Source organism: Macaca thibetana, chromosome 19 (genome assembly GCF_024542745.1).
Source record: "Macaca thibetana thibetana isolate TM-01 chromosome 19, ASM2454274v1, whole genome shotgun sequence".
Lineage (NCBI taxonomy): Eukaryota > Metazoa > Chordata > Mammalia > Primates > Cercopithecidae > Macaca > Macaca thibetana.
In genome coordinates, this window is record NC_065596.1 from 35,211,489 (window position 1) to 35,233,085 (window position 21,597).

The following is a 21,597-nucleotide window of genomic DNA, read 5'->3' on the forward strand; positions in this document are numbered from 1 at the left end:
TTAAGTGTTCATGGAATCACATTTGTAACTTTGTAAATCCCCAAAGGGAAATGTTATATCTTGGCAACTAAAGTTTTAAACAAAAATTCTTGGCCAGGCACGGTGGCTCACACCTGTAATCCCAGCACTTTGGGAGGCCGAGGCGGGTGGATCATGAAGTCAGGAGTTCAAGACCACCCTGGAGAAGATGGTGAAACCCTGTCTCTATTAAATATATAAAAATTAGCCAGGCATGGTGGCAGGCGCCTGTAATCCCAGCTACTCGGGAGGCTGAGGCAGAGAATTGCTTGAACCCGGGAGGTGGAGGTTGCCGTGAACCAAGACCCCACCATTGTACTCCAGCCTGGGCAAGAGAGTGAGACTCTGTCTCCAAAAAATAAATAAAAGTAATAAAATTAAATTAAAAAAAAAACACTCTTGTGAAAATTGGTGTAGTCATGCTACTATTTGCAACAAAACTATACACTGTGGCACCCACAATGTAGAATTCTGGTTGTAAAATTCTAATTGTGGTAATGTTTTGCCTGATTACCATCCTTATAACAAAATTAATAATTGCAGAAAAATGTAATCAAGATTGTTTTGCTTATAGCATAAGTAACAGTAACATATAAAAAGCATGCATTCAAGTTTTACTAGCATTAAGTTTAATAAAACTTTTTACCAAAGGTTGGTAATATAACCACTCTAAGCTATAAAAAGAAGGTTAGAAAAATTTTACATAAAAAATGATTTTGTATGGTGAATACTTGTCCTAAAAGAAAATAACTGGTTGTTTAAAGGAAGAAAGTTTAGGACAAGTCTAAAAGTTTCAGTATGTTGTAAGAGAGTCTGTGAAAGTCATTAAAAAAATTAATATTTAAAAAAAGTCCAAATTAACCCTAAAGTTATTTTAACCACCCAATAATATATTTCTCCCAATCATATTGCAAGTTGTAAAAATGGCCTAGGCCTAAAGTTATTCTCTAATGGCACGTTAAGGGGGAAATGTATGCTTTTCTCTAGGAAAAAGTTGCTTTTACAGTAACGTTTCTGGTAACGCACAGCAACACCTAGTGGAGGAAAACCTGTATTGCAATCCATTGATGTAACCAACAGGTGTCAAACTCCACTGTCACTTAGGGTCTGTAGGACTCACACTAACGATGGTATTTTTCTTTTTTTTGAAACGGAGTCTTGCTCTGTTGCCCAGGCTGGACGGCAGTGGCACAATCTCAGCTCACTGTAACCTCCCGGGTTCAAGTGATTCTCCTGCCTCAACCTCCTGAGTAGCTGGAATTACAGGCACTCACCGTCATGCCCGGCTAATTTTTGTATTTTTTGTAGAGATGGGGTTTCGCCATGTTGGCCAGGCTGGTCTCAAACTCCTGACCTCAGGTGATCTGCCCGCCTCGGCCTCCCACAGTGGTGAGATTACAGGCGTGAGCCACTGCACTCAGCCCCAATGATGGTAATCTTAATACTCATATTCTAACCCTATATTTTAAACCTTCTTGTAAAATGTATCTCTTTTTGCCTAAAAGTAATTAAACTCCAAACGGTGTTGCAAGCAAAGTCACACATGGACATGCCATTCTTCTGAGAAACCTTAAATCAACCTCAGAAAAAGGCCCAACTGCTGTTCCCCCACGCAACACCCCTTTACAACAAGAAGTAGCTAGAAAGAATCGTGGTCCAACACCCACTAATAGCAGTTAGCTTTGCCTCTCTTTAAGAGGAGGAATAATACAGGAGTTATTAAGAAATTATTTGAAGCAGATAGTAAGGGTAAAGGTTCTTGGTGGACATTTTCCTGTAATAAGAAACAACCCCTGAACCATCTCTTTTCCAACACAGAAGCTGTCTTAAAGGGCCTGACCAGCAAGCTATATATGCAAATACTGGCCATTAAAACATGAGTTCATGGAATATGGCGATATCCGCCATCTTCTCCTTGTCACCACCTATGCCAAGTGCCATGGCCACCTCCAAATAACACAAAACTTCATGGTGGTCCACATTTGCATATTAAAGGGCTAAGGTGGGAGGAACAGGTCTTTCCAGGGCTATGCAAATGACACACTTGGTCTAACCAATCTCCTGGGTCCTGTGCAAACCAGACACTGCCTCCTCCAGCCTCCCAATGTAAGCAACCACTTTTCCACCACACAGCCGGTTCCTCTTTGTTCCAAACTCCCCTCCCTTGGGGAGTGGCTCTTCTTTCTTTCTTCTCTCTTGCCTATTAAACTTTTCTCTCCTTAAAACCACTCCACGTGTGTCCTCATTGTTTAATCTAAACCAGCATGAGACCAAAAACCTAGTCACCAAAGCCGTATCACTGAAGCTCACAGTCTCAGGTAAGAAACCTCCAACCCGTGTCTGTTGAAGCTGGCATGAGTCATGTGTGAACGCAGAATTTCATGTTAGTAACACAGCTTTTTAAATGTTTCCCTAAATTGTATATTTTTACTGTATACAACATGTGCTATTGCAACATTCCTATTTGTGGGTTGGCTAAAATGGATCTAGTAAACATACACATTACTTCACATACTTATCATTCCTTGTGAGGAGAACACTTAAACATACTCTCACATTGATTTTCAAGAATGGAATATATCGTTATTAACTATCGTCACCATGCTGTACTGTAGATCTGGAAGTTATTCTGTCAAACTGAAATTTTGGACCCCTCTATCGACATCCTCCCAAGATATAGGAATAACTGTGGGCACGTAAAAAGATGCCCAAACCATTACTTATTATAAAAACTCATATAAGTCCACAATGAGACGCTACTTCAAACACTGGATTGGCCATATTCTTAAAAATAGCAAATGTCAGGAAGGGTGTGTGGAAGAGAGAACCTTCATACACTGTTGGCACGATTGTGAAATTTTTCGGTGACTGTGAAAAGTAGTTTGGAGGCCGGGCACGGTGGCTCAGGCTTGTAATCCCAGCACTTTGGGAGGCCAAGGCGGGAGGATCACCTGAGGTCAGGAGTTCGAGACCGGCCTTGCCAAAATGGCAAAATCCCTTCTCTTAGCAAAAGTACAAAAATTAGCCGGGTGTGTTGGTGGGTGCCTGTAATCCCAGCTAGTCAGGAGGCTGAGGCAGGAGAATCACTTGAAACCGGAAGCAGAGACTGCAGTGAGCCGACATCACACCACTGCCCTCCAGCCTGGGTGACAGAGCCAGACTCCATCTCAAAAAAAGAAAAAAGAAAAGAAGCGGCTTGGCAGTTCCTTAAAAGATAGATCTAGGAAGGCTTATATGCTGTTGGTGGTAAATTAGCTCAACTTCTATGGAAAACAGCATGGAGGTTTCGCAAAGAACTAAACACAGAACTACCGTTTGACCCAGCAATCACACTACTGTAAAAGAAATCATTATATTTAAAAAGACACACGCACTCATATGTTCACTGCAGTACTATTCACAATAGCAAAGTCATGGAACCATCCTGGATGCCCATCCATCGTGGACTGGATAAAGTAAAAGTGGTAAATATATAACTCAGAAAACGACACAGCCATAAAAAATAGTGAAATCATGTCCTTTGCAGGAACATGGATGGAGCTGGAGGCCATGATCCTACATGAAGTAACTCAGAATCAGAAAACCAAATAATGCATGATCTCACTTATAAGTGGGAGCGAAGCAATGGGCACTCATGGACATAAAGATGGAGATAAACACAGGGAAATTCAAAAGGGGGGAAGGGTGGGAAGAGGGCAAGAGGTTAGAAAAATATATTAGCACTGGGCGCGGTGGCTCACGCCTGTAATCCCCAGCAATTTGGGAGGCCAAGGCAGGTGGATCGCCTGAGGTCAGGAGTTCGAGACCAGCCTGACCAACGTGGAGAAACCCCATCTCTACTAAAAATAGAAAATTAGCCGGGCATGGTGGCTCATGCCTGTAATCCCAGCTACTTGGGAGGCTGAGGCAGGAGAATCACTTGAACCCAGGAGGTGGAGGTTGCGGTGAGCCAAGATCGCACCATTGCACTCCAGCCTGGGCAACAAGAGTGAAACTCCATCTCAAAAAAGAGAGAAAAAAATATATGTGTATATATATGTATTATATATTATATATATATGTATATATTTACCAAACAAACACAGATACCTTTTGAATATAAAATAAAATAAAATAAAAGATAAATCTAGAATTACTATATGATCTAGAAATTCCACTTCTAGGTATATGACTAAAAGTTTGGGTTCCAGAAGACAAGTCAAGTTTATCAATGTATCCTACAACTTTTTATCTTTAGTTAACAATACTACATCATGAAGTTAAAAATTGGTAAGATAACCAACTCTTCTTACCACAATTTAAAAAAATGACTGAGAATAGATATTGGGAAAGGAAATTAAATCTAGGGACCCCAAACTCATTTAGCTAAGGGGGAAAGTCAGGCTGGGAACTGGGTCACACAAACCTGCCTCCCCATTTTGGTTCCTAAATAAGATGGCTACAAGATGAAAAGCTACACGCCTCCCCCACATTTTGCCCACAAGAAGATTCCTAGTGAGCTGTTAAAATTTCACCACGGCAATGTATATTGACAACTTATCTTTCCAGGTACAGTCTCCCTGGCTCATCAGACTCAAATGCATATCGGATCGTTCCCCCGCCCAATTATGTCTATGTTTATCTTATGTAAAGTGCAGTGGCGCGATCTCAGCTCACTACAAGCTCTGTCTCCCGGGTTCACGGCATTCTCCTGCCTCAGCCTCCCAAGTAGCTGGGACTACAGGCGCCCGTCACCACGCCTGGCTAATTATTTTTTATTTTTTATATTTAGTGAAGACAGGGTTTCACTGTATTAGCCAGGATGGTCTTGATCTCCTGACTTCGTGATCCTCCCACCTTGGCCCCCCAGAGTGCTGGGATTACAGGCGTGAACCACCGTGTCCGTCCCCAAACCTGTTGCTTGTTAGTCAATACCCTATAAACTGGTTTTCTGAACCTGATCTGGAAAGAGATGACCTGAGGTGGATGAGGAAGAACCAACTTTAGATGCCACCCTGGGCCATGCTAGTGGCTGTCCTGCTGGGTGAGCGGCCAATCTCTTAAGCTTCTGAATTCCTTTCCTATTCAGAATTCATGGAGTGGATGTGTCTTTTTCCAATTTATTCTGATGCATTCGCTAAATATTTATTAGACTCCTTTGGGGAATCTCTATTTAGGAGTCTCTAAAAGGGGGCCCAGCTTATACAAATGTATCAGCTAACACCAGAAAACAGTGGGAAGCCGTGTTGCCTCCTGGACTCTGACCATGGTGCTGAAACTAGATTCAAGGCAACATCCCAGTCAGTGCTGTGGACAGCGACTACAAGAGCCACTCTCCCGTGGCTGGGTCCTGATAGAGGAAATAGGAAGGGTGTCTAGATACGGGCCAGGTGTGTTGAAGACCTTGAGTAGGAGCCAAAATTGAACAGGATGTGGGGAAGCTCAAGAGGTAGATGACGTCTAGTTGGACCTTGGAATGTTGCTATTTAGATAGACAATTATTTTTGTACTCTACACCAGGGTAGGCAGAGAGGAAGCCAAGATGGAAGCATCCTGGAACTTCCTTGGTCACACAGAATACTTAGTTTCCTCGGTTGCTTATGAGTGTATATTATGAGTGCAATAAGGTTTGAGTGCGATTATCCCTTAAACTAAAATCTGTTTTTGCAAGAGTTCTTCGGAGAAATGGAACTAACCAGATGTTTATTTATGTATATACCTATCCTCTGTCTATGTATCTATTTATTTATTTCTCTAGGAGTGTACATTATGAGTGCAATATGGCCCCCTTACTGTGGGCCAACTTTTGTTCCATGTTTTAGCCAATGAACCAGACAAACTGTTAGAGCCATGTCTAGCTCCCTGAGACACAACATTAAATGCAGGATCTCTCCTTAGTAGGTCCATATTAATAACACTGGCCTCGCTCAACTTTATCTTCCTTTCACCATTGTCCAACACCCTTAATGTCCATTTGCACACAGGTTCCCTAGATTTCTATGTGCATAAATCAGAAAAACTTAGTAATCACTTTGGAGTGTAGCACATTTCCTCATGGATCACACACTGAACCTATGGCTTAGAAGCAAAGATGGGTAGTGGGGGCGGATCCTGAGGAAAACTAGCACTGGCTTGCCTGGCAACTGCGTCCAGGGGGGCCATTACTGTTTTCTCAGACAGTGCAGGGTTAATCTCCTCAGATGCAGGGGGAGAGAACACTTCCATTGTCAAAGAACAGAGAGCAGAATCAAGGAGTTCACTGTCCTTACCTTCATCAGGGTCTTTCACACATCCCTATTCCAAATGCCAAGATTCCACACCTTCCCAATCAAGGCCCTTGAAGTAGACACGCTTTGAGACTGAGAATTCCATTTGTATTGTAATTTAGCCACTTGAAGCATGAGTTTCTGGGTTTGATTTTTCTTTTTTTTTTTTTTTTTTTTTTTTTTTTTTGAGACAGGGTTTCGCTCTTGTCCCCCCAGGCTGGAGTGCAGTGGCGCGATTTCAACTCACTGCAACCTCTGCCTCCCGAGTTTAAGTGATTCTCCTGCCTCAGCCTCTTGAGTAGCTGGGATTACAGGCACCTGCCACCACACCTGGTTAATTTTTGTATTTTTAGTAGAGTCGAGGTTTTGCCAAGTTGGCCAGGCTTGTCTCGAACTCCTGACCTCAGGTGATCTGTCCACCTTGGCCTCCCAAAGTGCTGGGATGACAGGCGTGAGCCACTGTGCCCGGCCCTGGATTTGATTTTTCAAAAGCCTCAGTCCTGTGGCTACAAATGATGAGTATCTTTTAGGGCAGATAGAGAAGACTTGTGTCATTTATGTTTGCACCTGAACTGAAGATTCAAATCTTTTAACTCATACTCTTCTTTTCCCAACTTTGTCCAGTGACAACCCAGCCAATTTCACCATGCGTATGAATTTTCAAAAACATTCAAAGGTATTATGTACGTGATCACTCAGATTCTTCTAACTGTTTGTTAGGAGTTTCCCATGATGACATTTGGTGTATCCCTACAGCCATATCATGTTATGGACTGCCAATGCTACTAGAAATGGAGTTATTAATATTTTTAAATCAAATCGAGTTAGAAAGCCAATTTCAGAAACTTTGGATCCAATTTCAGAAAACTCATCCTGAAAAATGCTGTTCCTTTGGAATCATCTCTGGGACCAAAATGATGTTTTTCAAGCGTTCTCCAGAGAAATTGAAGCAACAGAATGTTTATTTATGTGTCTGTCTGTACATCTACGTATCTATCTATGTATCTATCTACCTATGTTTCTATCTATCTATCTATTTAGTTATCTATTCATTTATCTAGGAATTGGCTCATGTGATTGTAGGAGCTTGCTGAGTTCACAATCTGCAGGACAGGAAAGTATCCTGGAGACTTAGGAAAGAGTTGTAGGAAACTAAAAAATCCGAAGACAATCTGCTGGAAGAATTTCTTCTTGCTTGGGGGAGCTCTCTGCTATTATTTTATTATTATTTTGCTCACAAGGCATGTATCATCCTATAACATATTGGATATTCTATTAATTTTTATAATTTTTGTTACTGTCGAATATCCATATTTCTCGACTCTAATATTGATCCAATACAGGCAATTTTTTTTTTTTCCCCAAGATGGGGTCTCTCTCTGTTGCCCAGGCTGGAGTGCAGTGGCGCGATCTCGGTTCACTGCAAGCTCCGCCTCCCAGGTTCACTCCATTCTCCTGCCTCAGCCTCCCGAGTAGGTAGGACTACAGGCGCCCGCCACCTCGCCCGGCTAATTTTTTTGTATTTTTTTAGTAGAGACGGGATTTCACCACGTTAGCCAGGATGGTCTCGATCTCCCGACCTCGTGATCCACCAGCCTTGGCCTCCCAAAGTGCTGAGATTACAGTCGTGAGCCACCACGCCTGGCCCACATTGTATACTTTTGATCCTATGCTACTCTTTTCATTCTTTTTCAATTATCTACATAAAAATATAGATATAGACACACAATCACACAGATGCATCCCAATGTACAATTTATCTCTGGTTCTTAGAAAAGTAAAGCTAATTTCACATGACCTTCTGACTCTTTTTTTCTTTCCAAACGTCTTATAATTACATGTCCTTGTCAATCATCAATAAAAATTCCTCATCATGTCCACACTTGCCCAGTGCCCCACTGTGAGGCTGCACAGGGGCCTTCAACTGAAGTTGAGTGGGTTGCAGTCATTATGGTGTTACAGACAATAATTCTACAAAAAACAGTTCTGTACTTGTAAAAAGACTTGTTCTTAATGTTTACATTTATTCTGAATAATGGGTTTTGTGAGAAAAGGAATTTTCTGAATGCAATGAGCATAACCAAATTTTCTTTTTCAATCTGTCGATTCCTCAGATTCAAATAAAGTCAAACATCAACATTGTCTCTGGATGGATTGGTCTCTGTTAACGTAAATCGGGGTATTGCCTTTCTCATTCAGACTGCTGCTGGAATCCTTGGAAATTCTTTAGTCTTTTACTTTTTTAGTTTTACTTGTATCACTGCACCGATAGTGAGACCCAGAGACCTGATTCTTACCCAGCTGGTCTTAGCAAACAACCTGGTTCTTTTCTCCAAAGGGGATCCCTCAGACCATGGCGGCTTTTGGATTGAAATCCTTCCTGGATGAGGCTGGATGTAAACTTGTCTTCTATCTACACAGAGTGGCCAGAGGGGTTTCCCTCAGCACCACCTGCCTCCTCAGTGGCTTCCAGACCATGAAGCTTCATCCCAGTATCTCTGGGAAGGTGGAACTCCTAATTAGATCCCCAGAGTTTATTGTTTTCAGCTGTTTTATCTGCTGGATCTTGCATCTTGTATTAAACATCAATATTGCAAAGTATGTAACTGTCCCAACAAATAGCAAAAACATAAGTATGAAAAATATATAGAGGTACTGTTTCACACCCACTTCAAGGACATTTATATTCTCAGGAATTGCAGTCATTTTCTCTTTCACGGATGGTAGTCTTTGGCCTTCATGGTCTGGACCAGCTGCTCTGTGATTTTTGTTCTGTATCAGTATAAGCGGAGTCCAACATATTCGCAGCCACAGCCTCTTCCCCAGAACTTCTCATGAAACTAGAGCCACATACGTTACTCTGATCTGGGTGAGTATGTTTGTCTCCTTTCATGCTCTCATTTCTATTTTATCATATTTGATAACCCAGATTCAGAACCCAAGCCATTGGCTAAGGAGCATCTCTTTCCTGCTATCTGGAGGATTCCCGACATTCAGCCCCTTTGTGTTCATTGTCACGGACACTCGAGTCTCACAGTTCTGCTTTGCCTACTGGACGAGGAAGACAAAGGCTCCAGATATGGTATCTGGGCTCTAAGTTTCCTCTACAACATTGCATCATTTATTTAATCACTTTCTTTCTCAATACATGTAGCCTCTTGCATTATGCCAGTCAGCGTGACAGGACTTTGGGATTCATTACTGAATAAAAATAATAATAACAGTGGCTTCATGTGCTTTATTTTTATTTTTATTTTTTTGAGACCAAGTCTCTCTCTTGTTGCCCAGGCTGGAGTGCAGTGGCGTGATCTCAGCTCACTGCGACCTCTGACTGTCGGGTTCAAGCGATTCTCCTGCCTCAGCCTCCCGAGTAGCTGGGATTACAGGTACACACCACCACGCCTGGCTAATTTTTGTATTTTTAGTAGAGATGGGGTTTCACCATGTTGGCCAGGCTGGTCTTGAACTCCTGACCTCAGGAGATCCGCCTGCCTCGGCCTCCCAAAGTGCTGGGATTATAGGCATGAGCCACTGTGCCCGGCCCATATTGCTTATTAAACTACCAAACAATGAACAGGCTGTAAATAATTTCCCAAATGTATAATGGCTTCTGAAAAATTGAAGCATAGAATTACCATATGATCTTCGATTTAATTTCCGGGTATGTATAAAAAGGAAATCAAAGCATGGACTTGAAGTGATATTCACAGACACATGTTCATATCATCATTATTTACAATAATTAAAAGTGGAAACTGCCCAAATATCCATGGATGGATGAATGGCTAAACAACAGGTGGGGTAGAAATGTAACAGGTGGCTTATGCCTGTAATCCCAACCCTTTGGAAGGCTGAGGTGGGCGGAGCACTTAAGGCTAGTACTTCAAGACCAGCCTGGTCAACATGGGGAAACCCCATCTCTATTAAAAATACAAAAAATTAGCCAGGCGTAGTGGTGCGTGCCTTAGGAGGCTGAGGAGGGAGAATCACTTGAACCTGGGAGGTGGAGCTTGCAGTGAGCTGAGATCATGCCACTGCACTCCAATCCGGGTGACAGAACGAGACCCTGTCTCAAAAAATAAATGAATACATTAAAAAGAATGTTTTTATTCCCCACCCCACCACACACATACACAGACACCAGTGTAGCAGCTATCTACATGAATAAAGCACCCTCATAAGAATCAAAAGTCAGGTAAGCTCTCACAGTACCTGATACAGCTGATAATTGAGTGTCACTGTGCACATCCAAGTTCATGGTTTGGTGGGTCAGTTAACACCCATTTCTTGTTGCATGGTAACTTGGTGACCCATGCTTAAGCGTTCACTCTCTACCAAGGCTCAGTAACAGATGAAAAGCTGCTTTTCCAAAGAGACTAGTTATCTCTGAAGGATGATAGAGGTTTGCTACAAAATCCTAAGGGCCTCTGCTGCAATCCACCTATAGGTTTCTGCCAAAGGGACCATCCAGGATCTCTAACTGCTGTCGACACTTTAAGCACCATCAGATCCGCTGGACTCTATGGCCCGGGTGGCAGAGCAGCTTCCTGACGGGTGCCAGTGTTTTCTGAAGGAGTGTGTGTGTCTGAGATAAATGAGGGAGATGACTGGGAAAAGTGTGGCTGGGTGAAGGCAGAGAGCTGACTCCACTTATCACACCTACAAACACATGCACACACATGCACACAGTAATCTACACGCATACACACACTCACACATGCATACATTTGCACACACTCACAGAGGCACGTGCACTTGAGCACACACTTACCCACGTCAAGAGAGCCCCAAGTCAACCATGGGCTGGGACGTGTTGGTGTCTCCACCCCACTTATAGGGTCAGAAGCGTTTCCCTACTCAGATTAGGTCAGAAAATTGCCCTGCGAACGACTAGGGGGCCAGAGCCTCTCATCTGGTTTAACTTGTGTCCCTTGTCCCCCTCACAGGGCATGCAATGGGAGTGTAACTGGCTCCTTCAGTACCTGCTGCTCAAACCTCCAGGGGAGCACACAGAAGGGCAGGCTGTGAGGCTCTGACCCCACGGCAGTGTCTAGGGGTGAGTGTTCGCAGCTCCTGAAGCCCCAGTGGGCGAGTGTTACCGTGTGCTCTTAGAGTTCAGCCGTCCGCAGACAGCTTGTGTTAATCGGCTCAGTCAGACCCCCCACCTTATCGCAAGCACAGAGGGCTTTCTGTATCCCAGGCTGCTTGCCTTGGTGTACCAGAATCAGATCACATGTGGGCTCGGAGAACGAGTGCAAGGTTTTCCTGAGCGGTAGAAGCTCTCAGCAGATGGGGGAGCCAGCAGGGAGATGGTTTTCCCTGGAGTCAGGCTATTCAGCAGCCCAGGCTCCCCTCCCACTGCCCAGGCTCCCCTCCCACTGCCCAGGCTCCCCTCCCACTGCCCTGGCTCCCCTCCCACTGCCCTGGCTCTCCTCCCACTGCCCTGGCTCCCCTCCCACTGCCCTGGCTCCCCTCCCACTGCCCTGGCTCTCCTCCCACTGCCCTGGCTCTCCTCCCACTGCCCTGGCCAAACTCCTGTCGTTCTGCTGGTCAGTGGCCTGATGGTGTGCCGGTGCCTGCCAGCGCCTTCCTCTCCACATCCAGCCACCCATGTGTTCCTCCACCGAGGTACTCCTGTCAACGTGCAGCCGTCTGTGTGTCTGCGTGCTAGGGTCTCGGGGGGTTTTCTAGGCACAGGATGGGGGCGTGGCAGCCCAGGGTGGTCTTGGGAAATGCAACATTTGGGCAGGAAATGCTCATCCTCACCTAGGTCTGTGAGGGTGGAGCCTTAGTCAGGGACCACTCCCTCCTCTGACCAGCACTTCCCTTCCCCCTTCTGTATGATTTAAAGGGACTCCACCCTTCCCTTCCCAGCACTTCCTTATCACCGCTTAGAATGGCCGTTATCAAAAAGACAAAAAATAACCAGTGGTGGCTAGGACGCAGAGAAAAGGGGACTCTCGTGCACTGTTGAAGGGAACGAGAAGGAGTGTGGTCATTACAGGAAACAGTACGTACGTTCCTCATAAAACTAAAAAGAGAACCACCCTACGACCCAGCCATCCCAGTTCTGGGTATAGAGCAAAAGGAAAGGAAGTCAGTATATTGAAAGGATAGCTTCACCCCTGTGTTTATTGCAGCACTATTCACAATAACCAAGATTTGGAAACAACCTAAGTGTCCATGTACAGATGAGTGGACAAGGAAAATGTGGGACATCTACACAATGGAATATTATCCAGTCATTTAAAACAATGAAATCCTGTCCTTTGTGGCAACGTGGATGAGCCTGGAGGACCATTCTGTTAAGTGAGACAAGCCAAGCATAGAAAGACATAGCACGTTCTTACTCATCTGGGGGAGTTAAAACAGTCGATCTAAGAAGCAGAGAGCAGAGTTGTGGTAACTAGAGGCTGGGAACGGTGGGGAGAGGGGGAGGGAAAGGCTGGTTAAAGGATACAGAGTTACAGCTAGATGGAGGAAATAAGTTCTTGTATCCTATAGCACTGTAAGGTGACTATAATTAACAATAACTTATTGTATATTTTCTTTTTTTAATTTTATTTTTTATTAGACTTTAAGTTCTAGGGTACATGTGTAGAACGTGCAGGTTTGTTACATAGGTATGCATGTGCCATGTTGGTTTGCTGCACCCATCAACTCGTGATTTACATTAGGTATTTCTCCTAATACTCTCTCTCCCCCAGCCCCCCACCCCCGACAGGCCCCGGTGTGTGATGTTCCCCACCCTGTGTCCATGTGTTCTCATGATTCACCTCCCACATATTAGTGAGAACATGCAGTGTTTGGTTTCCTGTCCTTGCGATAGTTTGCTGAGAATTATGGTTTCCAACTTCATCCATGTCCCTGCAAAGGACATAAACTTATCCTTTTTTATGGCTGCATAGTATTCCATGGTGTGTACGTGCCACCTTTTCCTAATCCAGTCTGTCATTGATGGACATTTGGGTTGGTTCCAAGTCTTTGCTATTGTGAATAGTGCCACAGTAAACGTATGTGTGCATGTATCTTTATAGTAGCATGATTTATAATCTGTTGGGTATATACTCAGTAATGGGATGGCTGGGTCAAATGGTATTTCTAGTTCTAGATCCTTAAGGAATCGCCACACTGTCTTCCACAATGGTTGAACTAATTTAGTTCAACCACTAACAGTGTAAAAGTGTTCCTATTTCTCCACATCCTCTCCAGCACCTGTTGTTTCCTGACTTTTTAATGATCGTCATTCTAACTGGCATGAGATGGTATCTCATCGTGGTTTTGAGTTTATTGTATATTTTCAAATAGCTAGAACTCCTGGGCTCAAGTGATCTGCTTGCCTTGGCCTCCCAGAGTGCTGGGATGAAGTGTGTCTTTTTATTATAACTTTTAATTGACACACAATAATCGTATATATTTGTAGGGTATAGAGTTGATATTGCAACACATGTATATAATGTAATGGTTATATAAGGGTAATTAACATATCCGCCATTTCAAACATTTATCGTTTCTTTGTGTTGAAAACATTCAAAATCCTCTTTTCTAGCTATCTGGAAATACATAATAAACCTTAATGAGTCAATAGGTTGCCGTTGGTGGTGCTTCTCATCATTACGGGGGTTACTCTTTGCTGTCCGTGTTTGTTGAATGGTTCATTTCTTACACACCTAACTGTCCATGCAAGGTAGTTCTTAGTGCTCTCCTGGGAGTCAGACTGAAAAAGAGGATTGTTCCAGCTGTCCCTGCTGCATGACCTCTACTTCTCCAAATATGTCATCTGCTTAGGGTCTTGCCCAGCACAGGAGGGTCTAGTGTGAACCTCACACTCACACGTGGGACAGACGCCCATATCTGACCATGTTACAGTGAATCTGCTTCACACAAAAAAGGGAGATGATCCAGTGTGGACCCTGGACCCAGGTCAATGAGCAGAGATATTCCAGCGCCTGTCCCCGCACACAGGGGAGGAGGAACCACAGTTTCCAGCCTCACCCAGAGCCCTGACTCCTTTGTGCCTGTGAGGACCTGGGGTTCCTCTTCTGTGCCACACAGAGGTGGAAATCTCCCCCGCTAATGCGCCCTGGGTGGTCCCAGGCATCAGTGGTCCCTCAGCTCTGGTCGATGATCTGTCTTATGGCACCCTGTCTATTTCAGGAATTTGTTATTTAACTTTTTCTACGTAAGACCGTGACTACATGATTCGGAAATATCGTACGTAGGTTTCTCGGTGTTCAAAGCCAATGTGGGCTCTTGATGGCAGCATCAATGCTCCACGGTGGAGCCCAACATCAGGATCCTCTCCCGTCCTAACCCTCCTGTCTTAACTCGTCTGGAAATTCACCATGGCTGAGACTGAGCCACTCCCTTGTCCTGGGCACCGCTGCCCTCCACGGCCACTGTGATGAGTGGGGTTCATGACAACAGGCTCCAAACGAGGAAACTGAGGCTCAAGGATGGGATATTACTGCCCAAGGTCACACAGGCAGGGGATGATAATCAGGAACTAAATAAAAGTCATCTCCCAACCCAGCGTCCGAAATCAGAGCTTAAACCTAATGTAATTGCTCCAAAAACCTCAAACGTGGATTAAGGCACAGAGGATGGCCCAGGAAGTGAGGGGCACTGAGGAGGCAGGAATGACTTAGAGGTTTGTTCTCAGGGATGGGTGGGGGTGGAGGCTGCTGCAAAAAGAAAGGAAGGAAAGAAGGAGGGAAGGAGGGAGGGAGGGAGGAGGGAGAGAGGGAGGGAGAGAGGAAGAGGAAGAAGGAAGGAAAGAGGGAAGGAAGGAAAGAGGGGAGGAAGGAAGGAAGGAGGGAAGGAAGGAAGGAAGGAGGGAAGGAAAGAGGGAAGGAGGGAAGGAAAGAGGGAAGGAGGGAAGGAGGGAAGGAAGGAGGGAAGGAAGGAAGGAAGGAAGGAGGGAAGGAGGGAAGGAAAGGGAGGGAAGGAGGGAAGGAAGGAGGGAAGGAAGGGAAGGAGGGAAGGAAGGAGGGAGGAGGGAAGGAAGGAAGGAGGGATGGAAGGAAGGAGGGAAGGAAGGAAGGAAGGAAGGAGGGAAGGAGGGAAGGAAGGAGGGAAGGAGGGAAGGAAGGAGGGAAGGAAGGAGGGAAGGAGGGAAGGAAGGAGGGAAGGAGGGAAGGAAGGAGGGAAGGAAGGAAGGAGGGAAGGAAGGAAGGAGGGAAGGAAAGAAGGAAGGAGGGAAGGAAGGAAGGAGGGAAGGAAGAAGGAAGGAGGGAAGGAAGGAAGGAAGGAGGGAAGGAAGGAAGGAAGGAGGGAAGGAGGGAAGAAAGGAGGGAAGGAAAAAAAAAGAGAGAAGGGAAGTTTGGTAGAAAGGAAGGGATTGTTCTTGAAGGGAAAAGAAAGGGACTGTTTGGGAGAAAAGAAACACACACTCCAGGGACAGAAAAACATACGTTTTATTATCTTTATTCCCTGCGTTTCTCCTGTGTTCTCACTGCCACACGCAGCTCAGCCTGGGCTGCACAGCCCGGTGTCAGGTGCGTCTCTGCTGACCTGGGTCTGCCTGCAGCGTGGACCTGCATCTTCCCTGAAGCATCTCCAGGGCGGGAGAGACGACTGCCATGGTAAGAACCCCGCGACGCTGAGCCGATGGACGGGCTGAAGGAGGGAGGGAGACCCCATGGGGAGGCTCTGAAGGGAAGAGGAGCCCACGGTCGCCCTCGCCTGAAAGGGGCTGACTCAGGAAGTCACCGGGTCTATTTGCTGCTGTGTCCCGGCCCTCAGTGAGATAAAGATAAATCAGGCAGACGGTGGCCCGGGGACGGGGAGACCCCATTTCTGTCTGAAATGTCTGCAGAGAGCCTGGTGCCCGCCCCCACCTCAGCCCTGGGAAAATGAGAGCCAGGCTCCGGGGGAGGGCAGTTTCTGTTCCTGTGGGCTGAGGATGAGACAACCCTATGACAAGAAGGACCCAGCCTCTGAGCGGCCACACCCTGTGTGTGTCTCTGTCCTGCCAGCACCGAGGTCTCATCCATCTGCAAAGTTGAAAGGAGACAGAGGAGACGCCATGACCCCCACCCTCACAGCCCTGCTCTGCTTTGGTGAGATTTGAAGAGGAGAGAGGAAATCCCACAGGCCCTGGCCTATCAAGAGATCCCAGGGCTTTAGGCAGCTCCCAGGCAGGGGAGGACCTGCTCAGGCTTCAGGGGCAAATCTCTCACAGGGAACTCTCTTCCAGGGCTGAGTCTGGGCCCCAGGACCCATGTGCAGGCAGGTGAGTCTGTCCCCAGCTCTTCCAGGTCCCTCCTCCTCACCCTGGACAGCTGGGGATGGAGACAGCAGATCTGGGCAGGGAGCTGGGATGATCTGACAGGTGGGGAAGGTCCTGGGATCCAGGCTTTGATTTCCTTCCAGGGCCCCTCCCCAAACCCATCCTCTGGGCTGAGCCTGGCTCTGTGATCATCCAGGGGAGCCCCGTGACCATCTGGTGTCAGGGGACCCTGGAGGCCCAGGAGTACCGCCTGCATAAAGAGGGAAGCACAGATCCCTGGGACAGAATGAACCCACTGGAGACAAGGAACAAGGCCAGATACTCCATCCCATCCATGACAGAGCACCATGCAAGGAGATACCACTGTTACTATCTCAGCCATGCAGGCTGGTCAGAGCACAGTGACCCCCTGGAGCTGGTGGTGACAGGTGAGAGGACACTCAGGGGTCCCAGCCCCAGGCTCTGCCCTCAGGAAGGGGGGTCGGCTCTCAGGGGCGTCTCCCTCTCACAACCCAGCCCTGGGGATGATGTGGGAGGTGGGAGCCCATTAAACACGGTGCCTCCTTCTCTCCTAGGAGTCTACAGCAAACCCACCCTCTCAGCCCTGCCCAGCCCTGTGGTGGCCTCAGGAGGGAACGTGACCCTCCGATGTGGCTCACAGCAGGGATATCAGCATTTTGTTCTGATTGAGGAAGAACACAGGCTCCCCTGGACCCTAAACTCACGGCAGCTCCACAGTGGGTGGTACCAGGCCCTGTTCCCTGTGGGCCCCGTGACCACCAGCCACAGGTGGATGTTCAGATGCTATGGATACTACAGGAACACCCCCCAGGTGTGGTCCCACCTCAGTGACCCCCTGGAGATTCTGGCCTCAGGTGAGGGACCACGGCCTTCTCTAATCCACTTTCGGGGCAGCTGACAGGCTTGGGGAGTCTGGCTGGTGACTGACTCTGGAAAGGACCCAGAGTGATGTGTGGATGGACGGGCTGCAGGCGTGAGGGAGACCCCATGGGGAGGCTCTGACATGGGAGGAGGAGGCCTCGACCACCCTCACCTGGAAGGGGAGGACTCAGGAAGGCACCGGTGTGTTTGCTGTGAGGTCCCGGCTCTCAGGGAGAGGAGGAAGGATCAGGCACAGGGGCCAGGGCTAGGGAGACCCCACTCCTCGGAAATGACTCCAAGACAGCCCCGGGTGAGAAGGAGGCCCTGGGGTCAGAGACTCAGAGTGAGAGACAGTGAGACCTGCAGGGCCAGGACGGGAGAAGGAACAGGCGTGGGAGGAACCAGCCCTCTGAGTCCCAGCTCCTCTTTCCCTCCAGGCGTGTCTAGGAAGCCCTCCCTCCTGATGCTGCAGGGCCCTGTCGTGGCCCCTGGAGAGAATCTGACCCTCCAGTGTCGCTCTGATGTGGACTATGACAGATTCACTCTGCACAAGGTGGGGCAACGTACCTTTCTCCAGCGCCCTGGTCAGCAGCCCCAGGCCGGGCTCTCCCAGGCCAACTTCACCCTGGGCCCTGTGAGGGGCTCCCACGGGGGCCAGTACAGATGCTACGGTGCACACAACCTCTCCTCCGAGTGGTCGGCCCCCAGTGACCCCCTGGACATCCTGATAGCAGGTGAGGAGCCCAGCGGGTTCAATCAGGGATCCAGGCTCTGCACAGGCCCTGCTGGGGGAGCCCAGGTGGTGATGGCCGGAATGGAGGGGAAGGAGAGATAGATAGAGACAGGGGATGGGGGGGAGCGGGACACTCAGAAAAAACAGAGACAGAGACTGAGGGTCCCAGAGAGAGGCCTGGGGAGGTCTCAGCTCAGAACAAGGTGGGGCAGCCCCTCATCCATCTGTCTTCTCTCCAGGACAGATCCGTGCCAGACCCTCCCTCTCGGTGCAGTTGTGGCCCACGATGGTCTCAGGAGAGAAGGTGACCCTGCTGTGCCAATCACAAGAGTGGATGGACACTTTCCTTCTGACCAAGGAGGGGGCAGCGCATCCCCCGCTGCATCAGAGATCAAAGCACGAAGCTCCTATGCACCAGGCTGAATTCCCCATGAGTCCTGTGACCTCAGCCCACGCGGGAACCTACAGGTGCTACGGCTCACGCAGCTCCAACCCCCATCTGCTGTCTCCCCCCAGTGACCCACTGGAGCTCGTGGTCTCAGGTGAGGGCCCTGACCCTGTCCTCTCTGAGCTCAAAGGCTCAGCTTAAGCCTCTTTCCCTCTGTTTTGGTTCTCAGGAGCTGCTGATACGCTCAGCGCATCACAAAACGAGTCTGACTCTGAGACTGATGTGTGAGGAGATGCTCTCAGTTATGGGGCTGGCACAGAGTATTGGGTCCTGTGAAGGGGAGGTGGGTGACCTGGGTGGACATCCGGGGATCCTAGGCTGATTCTGATCCACCTTGACCTCTGTGACTTCTTTGCCCACCATCCCCAGCCTCGCACCCCCAGGATTACACAGTGGAGAATCTCATCCGCATGGGCGTGGCTGGCTTGATCCTGGTGGTCCTCGGGATTCTGTTATTTGAGGCTCGGCATAGCTGGAGAAGCTTCCCAAGATGCAGCCGGGAGGTGAACAACAGAGAGGATAATGGACCTTTCGGAGTCGTGAAGCCTCAGGAACAGATCTGATGATCCCAGGAGATTCTGGAAGAAAATCTAGGGCAATGCTATCTGGACTGTCTGCTGGTCGTTTCTAGAGGAAGGAACCAATGTTTGAGTGCAGGGACATTTTCTGGGGTAATCCATGGAGAACCATTAAAATGTGACACCTTTCCTCTCCATTAATGTTGACTTTCCTTGGTTGGATCTGCTTCTTTTCCCATCCTTAGACATGAGGCTACATCCCACAGGGCAGTCTTGGGTCCACACCTCTGCACACCTGCGTGCTCTGGTCCATGGCATGTCACACAGTCCTCTTCATTTCTCATTGCGACACTTCCTGGTGTACGTTATTGGGTCTTCATGTCTTCCATTCAGAGTTCCACACCTGGTTTAGGAGCTAATTCAATGGGAGAAGATCAGATTCCAACCAGGAAAAGATAAATGCACCATGATGCCCTCACCTCCTGTGTGGACCCTACGAGCGCTTCCCTCCTTATCAGATGCTATCTGTGTAGTTTCTCACCTCCTTATCAGATGCTACCCTACGAACCCTTCCCTCCTTATCAGATGCTATCTGTGTAGTTTCTCCTGAAATATCACCACTTGGAATCATCACACTGGCATTTTAAGTCACAACCCAAAGGTGTGCTAATTCTGAAAAACACATTTTTTAGATCGGGCGCGGTGGCTCATGCCTGTAATCCCAGCACTTTGGGAGGCCAAGGTAGGTGGGTCACCTGAAGTCAGGAGTTTGAGACCAGCCTGGCCAACATGGTGAAACTCCATCTCTACCAAAAATACAAAAATTAGCCGAGTGTGGTGGCGCACGCCTGTAGTCCCAGCTACTCGGGAGGCCGAGGCAGGAGAATCACTTGAACCCAGGAGGTGGAGGTTGCAATAAGCTGAGATTGTGCCACTGGACTTCAGCCTGGGTGACAGAACAAGACTCCATCAAAAACAAACAAACATACAAACAAAATCCAATACAAAATGACAATATCAACAGATTCTATGGAAGAATTCTTAAATGATTCTTCCTACCTTCTGGTGGTCAGACATTCCTTGGCTTGAGGCAGCATAATGCCAATTTCTACCTCCCTCTTCACAAGGCTTCCTCCTGTGGGTCTCTGTCTTCACCTGGTATTCTTCTCTCTGGGTATCTTCTCGTCTTCAAACAATAGTATCAGTCAAATACGATGAGGGCTTATTCTACTTGATCACGATCTCATCTTCTTAACTTGAACGTGTCTGCAAAGACCCTTCTCCAAATATGTTCACGTTTGTAGGTAATCAGGTTGAGAATTTCAACATATCTTTTTGGGGGACAATTCAACTCATAATAGTACCTAAAAGAAAAATACACATAGAAATCCATTTAACCAAAAAAAGTGAAATACTTATACACTGACAATTTGAAATATTGGTCAAAGAAATTTTCAAAGACCTAAATAAGTGAAAAGTCATCTGAGGATCATAAACGGGAAGGTTTAATATTGTATGGATGCCAGTATTTTGTATGAAATCATCAGAATCTGTGAAACCCCCATTAAAATTTCAATGCCTGGCCGGGTGCAGTGGCTCATGCCTATAATCCCAGCACTTTGGGAGGCCAAGGCGGACGGATCATGAGGTCAGGAGTTCGAGACCAGCCTGGCCTACATGGTGAAACCCCATCTCTACTAAAAATACAAAAATTAGCCAGGCGTGGTGGTGCACTCCTGTAATCCCAGCTACTCAGGAGGCTGAGGCAGGAGAATCGCTTGAACCTGGAGGCAGAGGTTGTGGCGAGACGAGATTGCTCCATTGCACTCCAGCCTGGGCAACAGAGCAAGATTCCTTCAAAAAAAAAAAAAAAATCAGTGCCTTTTTTTAAGAAATGGAAAATTCATGTGGAATTGCAAGTTACATAGAATAGCAATTTTTTAAATAAAAGTACAAAGTTGTAGATCTCACTCTTCTCAATTTCAGAATTTATTAAAAGCTACAACAATGAAATCTATCTGGTATTGGCATGAGAACAGACACACAGGTGCATGGAATAGAACGGAAAGACAAGAAAAAAATCCATCTACATGATCAATTGACTTTCATCAAGGCTGCCAATATCATTCAACTGGAAAAAAATGGCCCCTTCCACACATGGTGTTAGGAAAATGGGATATTTACAAGAAAAATAATGAAACTGGACCCTTAGACTAAACACAAAGTTAAAATAAATCGAAATTACAGCTGAAATGATCAAACGTGGGGGTAAATCTTCACAGCCTTGGACTTGACAATCACTTTTTAAATATAGCACTAATAGCATAAGCAACAAGAGAAAAAAGATGAATCAATGAGACTTTACCAAAATTTAACATTTTTGTGCACCAAAAGACACTATCAACAGAGTGAAAAATGGCCTACAAAACTGGAAAAACATTGCAAATTATATATCCAATAAGGATCTATTCTATCCACCAGAATATACAAAGAATATCTTCAACAACATCGAGAACAACAAA

At 46.8% G+C, this 21,597-nt stretch overlaps 1 pseudogene; it reads left to right on the forward strand.

The window, feature by feature from the left end:
* The first annotated feature begins 16,290 nt into the window (after positions 1-16,290).
* On the forward strand, positions 16,291-19,064 carry LOC126943221 (leukocyte immunoglobulin-like receptor subfamily A member 6; annotated as a pseudogene).
* The last annotated feature ends 2,533 nt before the right edge of the window (positions 19,065-21,597 follow it).